Consider the following 6495-nt stretch of genomic DNA (forward strand, 5'->3'; position numbering starts at 1 on the left):
TGCGAATGTTCCTCACGGTGCTGGCCCAACTTCTGCCGAGGGGCTCGCAGGCTGATCTGGCAGAGGGAATGGAGATGGGCGAGTCCCTATCTTCTTCCTCGCCTGCCAGATCTGGTGCCTTCTCCCTGGGTTCGGAAGCCCGTTCCGCGGTTTCTTCCCCACGAGGTGAGGGCTCGAAGCTTCATCTCTCTTCCGCCGAGGAGGTTGATGTGGTGAGTTTGGATAAGGATTCGCCTCCTCAATCGCCCTAGTATGAGGAGCTGTTGGAGGTTGTCACTCGAGCGGTTGCCAAGCTAGACATCGACTGGCCCGCCGAGAAAAAATCTGAGCCGCATAGAAGCAGGTTAGACGAACGCTTTCTGCGAGCAAGGCCCCCACCCTCACACCAGAGCCTCCCGTTTTTCCCCAATCTCCACACTGAGGTGTCGAGATCGTGGGCTAAGCCATTCTCGGCCCACCTCTTCGTCCACACGCCTGATTACTACGGTAAAGTGGGGGGATTGAGTGACCGCGGGTACAGAGCGATGCGACGGGTTGAACAGACGCTCGCGAGGTATCTGTCGCCCTTGAGTAGCATCGTCTCTGAAGGAGTTAGATGAGGGTGAGGAGTTCAAGTCAGAAGATATTTCTGAGCTTAGAAGAACCGCTGATTTTTAATGACTATTTCACTTTCTTTTATGTAAAGCACTTTGACTGTGTATGAAATGTGCTATATAAATAAACTTGCCTTGCCTTGCCTTGCAAACAGGTCCACCTGTGCCTGACCAAACACTCTGTGGCAGCGGAGAGGCATCTGTGGCTGACCCTCTCAGATATGAAGGATAAAGATTGTGTCTGCCTCATGGATGCCCCGCTTGCGCCTTCTGTTCGGCGACGCTGTCAACTCAGTCGTCGACAGGTACCAGAAGGCCCGTAAACAAGCGGCGGCGTTCCATCGGTTCCTCCCTCGCTGCTCTCGAACTCTGGGGGCCGCTGGGCGGGAGCATCATTTTCAGTTCTTTCTGCCTGGAGACTTAGCAGAGCTGAAAAACTCGCCGCCTCTTCGGAGGTCTCTGCAGCAGTTAGATCGGTAGTCCCTCTAGCCGCTCCTATTACACCAGAGGTCAGTCTCGAGAGACTGATTCCCTTAGTAGATTAAATGTATCTCGTTGGGTCCTGCACACAGTAGAGAGAGGCTATCGTATTCAATTCGGTGCTCTGCCGCCACCTTTCAACGGGGTCATTCCGAATCTGGTCGGCCCCGAGCAGGCTCTGGTGATGGAACAAGAAGTCAATACTCTGCTGAGGAAGGAGGCTATCGAGGTGATCCCTCCTCACGAGAGACAGTCCGGATTTTACAGCCGGTACTTCATAGTTCCAAAGGGCTGCGTCCCATTTTATATCTGCGTCATCTGAACCCCTCAGTCATGGGACTGAAGTTCGAGATGCTCACAATCAAACATGTCGTGTCTCAAATCAGGTCCGAGGACTGGTTTGTCACAATAGATCTAAAGGACGTGTACTTCTATGTCTCCATCCTTCCCACTCACAGGAAGTTCCTGAGGTTTGCTATCGGGGGCGAAGCTTACCAATATCAATTTTTTCCCTTTGGCCTAGCACTCTCACCCCATACTTTCATGAAGTGTGTGGATGTGGCACTGGCCCCGTTGCGGCTTCATGGCATCCGCATACTGAATTATATCGATGATTGGTTGATCCTAGCTCAGTCATAGCAAACGGCGAAGGCCAATCACTCACTGTCAAGCAGCTTCAGAGACTGCTGGGTCTCATGGCAGCTGCATCCAACGTGATACCTTCTGGCCTACTGTACATGAGACCCCTACAGTGGTGGCTCAAGACCAAGGGGTTCTCCCCGAGGGGAAACCCACTCCGCACTTTCAAGGTCACGAGACGATGCATAAGTGTCTTAGATATGTGGAGGAAACCTTGGTTCTTGTCCCAGGGCCCGGTACTGGGAGCTCCTTGTCGCCGTGTAGCACTAGCGACGGATGCGTCCCTCGTCGGTTGGGGAGTGGTCATGAGTGGCCACCCTGCCCGCAGTCTGTGGAGTGGCAGCCATCTGACATGGCATATCAGTTGGCTAGAGATGCTGGCCGTGTGTTTCGAGCACTCAAACACTTCCTCCCAGACCTAAGAGATCACCACATGTTGGTGTGCACCGACAGCACGTCGGTGGTCTCGTACATAAACCACCAAGGAGGTCTGCGGTCGCGACCCTTGTACTAGCAACAAACAGAGCTGCGTATCAACACTGACCACATCAGACACATGAGTAACCATGGTCCAGTTGTCTATATATAAAATAAACTATTACAGTAGTATCTCACAATCAAGTAACATTTTGTTTTCATCTGACCCCAGACTACATTTAAAAATAGACTAGGTTTACAGTGTTAAATAGGGTTTGTGAAAGCTCAAACGGATTAAAATCACCATTAACATCTAATAATTCCAAAGACAGAAATGTGGTTAATATGAAACACTTTTGGTATGATTACATGGGATGCTTTCTTATGAGCATTTAATATGAACTGAAAAAAATTGTGACAAAAATAATGGAAAACTGAGTTGAATAAATATACCCTAAATACACCTTAAAACTTCAGAAAATTTAAACATAAATTTTTGATGACAAAAAAAAAGAAAAAAAAAGTGATGCATTAACTGCCAAATCTATATGCAAATATTTTAATAATCGGTTAGAAAACACTTTTTTATTTTTTACACTTTTTTCACTCTTATTAACACATATTAAGCATAAATGGATAGTTGACAATAAAAGTGTCCTATGATGTGACAGCAAAAATGTAAAAAATAAATAAATAAATAAAAATTTAAATATAGATAACCTGAGAAAAATGTATCTTCCTTCTTAGAGTTACTAGAGGTTATTTTTTATTTTTATTTTTACATTTTTCCATCACACCATAGAACACATTGATACTGTCAGGATTGTGGACTGTTTTGTGTGTGTTTTGCTCCACATGTGTTCCCGGTGACCCAGTTTCTCCTTCATGTTGATTGTTTAATCTAATTCCAGGTGTGTCTCCTTAGTTCCCTCGTTATCCTGTCTTTATAAGCCCCAGTCCTTTCAGTTAGTGTTTGTCGCTTCTAAACGTCATTCCATGTGTTCCTGTGTCTCCTACATGTGTGGACTATTAAATACCGTGTTTTAAAGTACTCCTCGCTCCCTCGTTCCTTGCTCCCTGGTAAGGTGTGACAGATACATGGCTGGTGGAATGATCTTCCCACCCCTATCCGAAATGCTGGATCCCTGTCAATCTTCAAGCAACAACTGAAAACTCATCTCTTTCGACACTACTTGACTTCATCCTAAACTAAAAAAAAAAAAAAAAAAAAATTATCTTTCTCTATAATTATTCCTTCCCTTCCTAGCTTATGCTTATTTGAACAATGCCTGAGACTTGCTGTAATGAGCACTTCCTCTGTCTGATTGCCTCTTCAAGATTAATCGCTTTTTGTATTCCCCAATTGTAATTCGCTTTGGATAAAAGCGTCTGCAAAATGACTAAATGTAATGATACATCAACTACCCACACGCACATATATATATATATATATATACACAGTGCCCTCCAAAGGTATTGGAACAGTGAAGACAAAATGGCTCTGTTGGCTGTGGAGTCAAGACATCAAATATGATTAAAAGATGAATATGAGACAAAACTACAGAATGTCACATTTTATTATTAGCCGTTTCAACACATACATGTTTTACCAGCTAAGAAGTTCAGCACTTTTAGAGTTCATCCCACTCATTGATGTGAGCATAAGTATTGGAGCAGTTGCCTCACAGGTCTTTCTAAGTGATCAACTGTGTCCTGTTGCATTAATTCTTCAGATATTAAAAGCAGGGAATGTGTCGTATCAGTTATATCCATTACTTCTGTATTCTGATGACACACACAAACCAGGATGAAGATGATGGAGCTGACTTTGAGAGAAAAGCAAGCAATTTGGATGCTAAAAGAAAAGAGGAAGTCAGTTAGAGCTCTAGCAAAAACAAAGAGCATGGAGAAATCAAGAGTTTGGAAACCACTAGCGACACCAGCAACCAACAACTACCTGATCGGCCGAGAAAACAACAGTAGTTGATGACAGGCAAATCATAAAAGCTGTGAAAATGAATCCTAAAAGACGTGTCTGTAAAATCAGCAACAACTTCCAGAAAGCTGGGGTGATGCTCTGACAATCTACTGTCCTCAGGAGACTTTGACACAGAATTACAGATGCTACACAGCAAGATGCAAACCTCTGACCAGCACCAAAAATAGAATAGATTAGAATTTGAAAAAAAGCACAAAGGTGAGCCAGAAGAGTTTTGGAACTGTGTTTATGGACCGATGAGACAAAGATGAACCTTTATCTAAGTGATGGGAAAGCAAAAATGTGGAGAAAAGAAGGGAACTGCAATGATCCTAAGCATACAGCCTCATCTGTAAAGCATGGTGGAGGTGGTGTCATGGCATGGGCATGCATGGCTGTCTCTGGAACAGGCCCTCTCAACTTTACTGATGACTTAATGTATGATGACAGTAGCAGAATGAATTTGGAAGGATACAAAACCATCTTGCCTACCAATATTCAAGGAAATGCCACCAGATTCATTGGGAAGTGCTTCATATTGCATCAGGACAATGACCCAAGACACCCTGCCAGTTCAGTCAAGGAGTTTATAAGAGCAAAGAAATGGAAAATGTTAGATTGCCCAAGTCAATCTCCAGATTTAAATCTGATTGAACATGAATTTCAACAGCTGAAGAGGAGAGTAAAGGCAGAAACAAGCAACAATTGGGATTGTCTGCATTAAAGGCTGGGAAAAGTATTTCAAAGGATGAGAGCAAGAGTCTGGTGATGTCTATGGGTCACAGACTCACTGCTGTGATTGTGTGCAAGGGATCTGCAACTAAATAATAGCTTTTAATCTTCTATATCTGCCTTATGTTCAACTGTCCCAATACTTATGCTCTCATCAATGAGTGGGATGAACTCTAAAAGTGCTGTTCTTTTTATTTGGTAAAACATATATGTGTTGAAACGGCTAATAATAAAATGTGACATTCTGTAGTTTTGTCTCATATTCATCTTTTAATCATATTTGTAAATGTCTTGACTCAACAGCCAACAGAGCAATTTTGTCTTTACTGTTTCAATACTTATGGAGGGCACTGTATATATTTGTTTACCAATGCAAATTGTGTCAAAGCAACTGCACAATACAAAACTGTCAAAGCCTCAATGAAAGTAAAACAGGATTTATTTTGTTTGGCTCAAATGACCACTGTGTACATTGTTTTGAATCTGGACCTCTTCATATAGAACTACATGTGCAAAAAAACTTAGGTGTATGGTTCAAATAAATAATCTTAAATTTGGTAAGCAGATAAGTGCTGTGGTTAAGTCCTGTTTTTATCATCTTCGTCTTTTGTCTCTAAAGAAGTCTGAAATGGTTATGCATGCTTTTGTAACATCTCGATTAGATTAACTGCAACTCACTGTATATCGGTGCTCCTCAGTCATGTGTTTCTCGTCTACAGTTGGTTCAAAATTATGCAGCTCTGCTTCTTTATGGGAAGCGCAAATATGAGTCCATCACGCCTGTTCTGATTTCACTGCATTGGCTGCCAGTCAAATATAGAATTGATTTTAAAATTCTACTGTTTGTCTATAAATCTCTCCATAATCTGGCTCCACAGCACCTATCTGATCTGTTACAACCATACACTCAGTCAAGAGTGTATTCTGATTCTGGTTTATTGCAAGTTCCTAGAGCACGTCTCAAAAATAGAGGTGATCGTGCTTTTTATGTTGTTGGTCCTAAGTTGTGGAATAGTCTCCCAATTCATATTAGAACTGCCTCAACAATATCTGTGTTTAAGTCTACTCTAAAAATCTCTTTTCCTTGGCATTTAATATTTTTTGACTTATGCAATGATTTTTATTTTAGCGAATCTCATTCATTTTACAGTTTGTGTTTTATATATTTGTGTTTTATATATATATATTTTTTGTTTTATTGTTTATAAACTTGTTGACTTTTTGCATACTCTGTGCAGCACTTTGGTCGACTTTGGTTGTTTTAAATGTGGCATTTCATTGTGCCTTTAATTTCTTATCAGGGCCTTTCATTTCATATCACACATGCATTGTGAAAGAGTGAAATGAAATGAACTGGAACCCAAAGATATCTTCAGAAATATCAGAGCTTTAAATATAAAACGTGCATATTAAAATAATAATAATAAAAAAATCCTCAATTAAAATTAAGTGACCTATTAAAATTAGATTGTCACAGGACCACATAAAAATATTTTACATGACCAAAAAGTACATATAAAAATAAGACTCAAATAACAGTGTCATTTTGATCCCTTTAATTACTTTTTTTTTTCCAGTTGTTCATAGTATTACACAGAGAAATTAGTCACACTATTAATTTTGATTGCATTCTTTTATTCATAACATTATTATTTT

The sequence above is a fragment of the Barbus barbus genome (assembly GCF_936440315.1).
Source record: "Barbus barbus genome assembly, chromosome: 1".
In the NCBI taxonomy this organism is placed as follows: domain Eukaryota; kingdom Metazoa; phylum Chordata; class Actinopteri; order Cypriniformes; family Cyprinidae; genus Barbus; species Barbus barbus.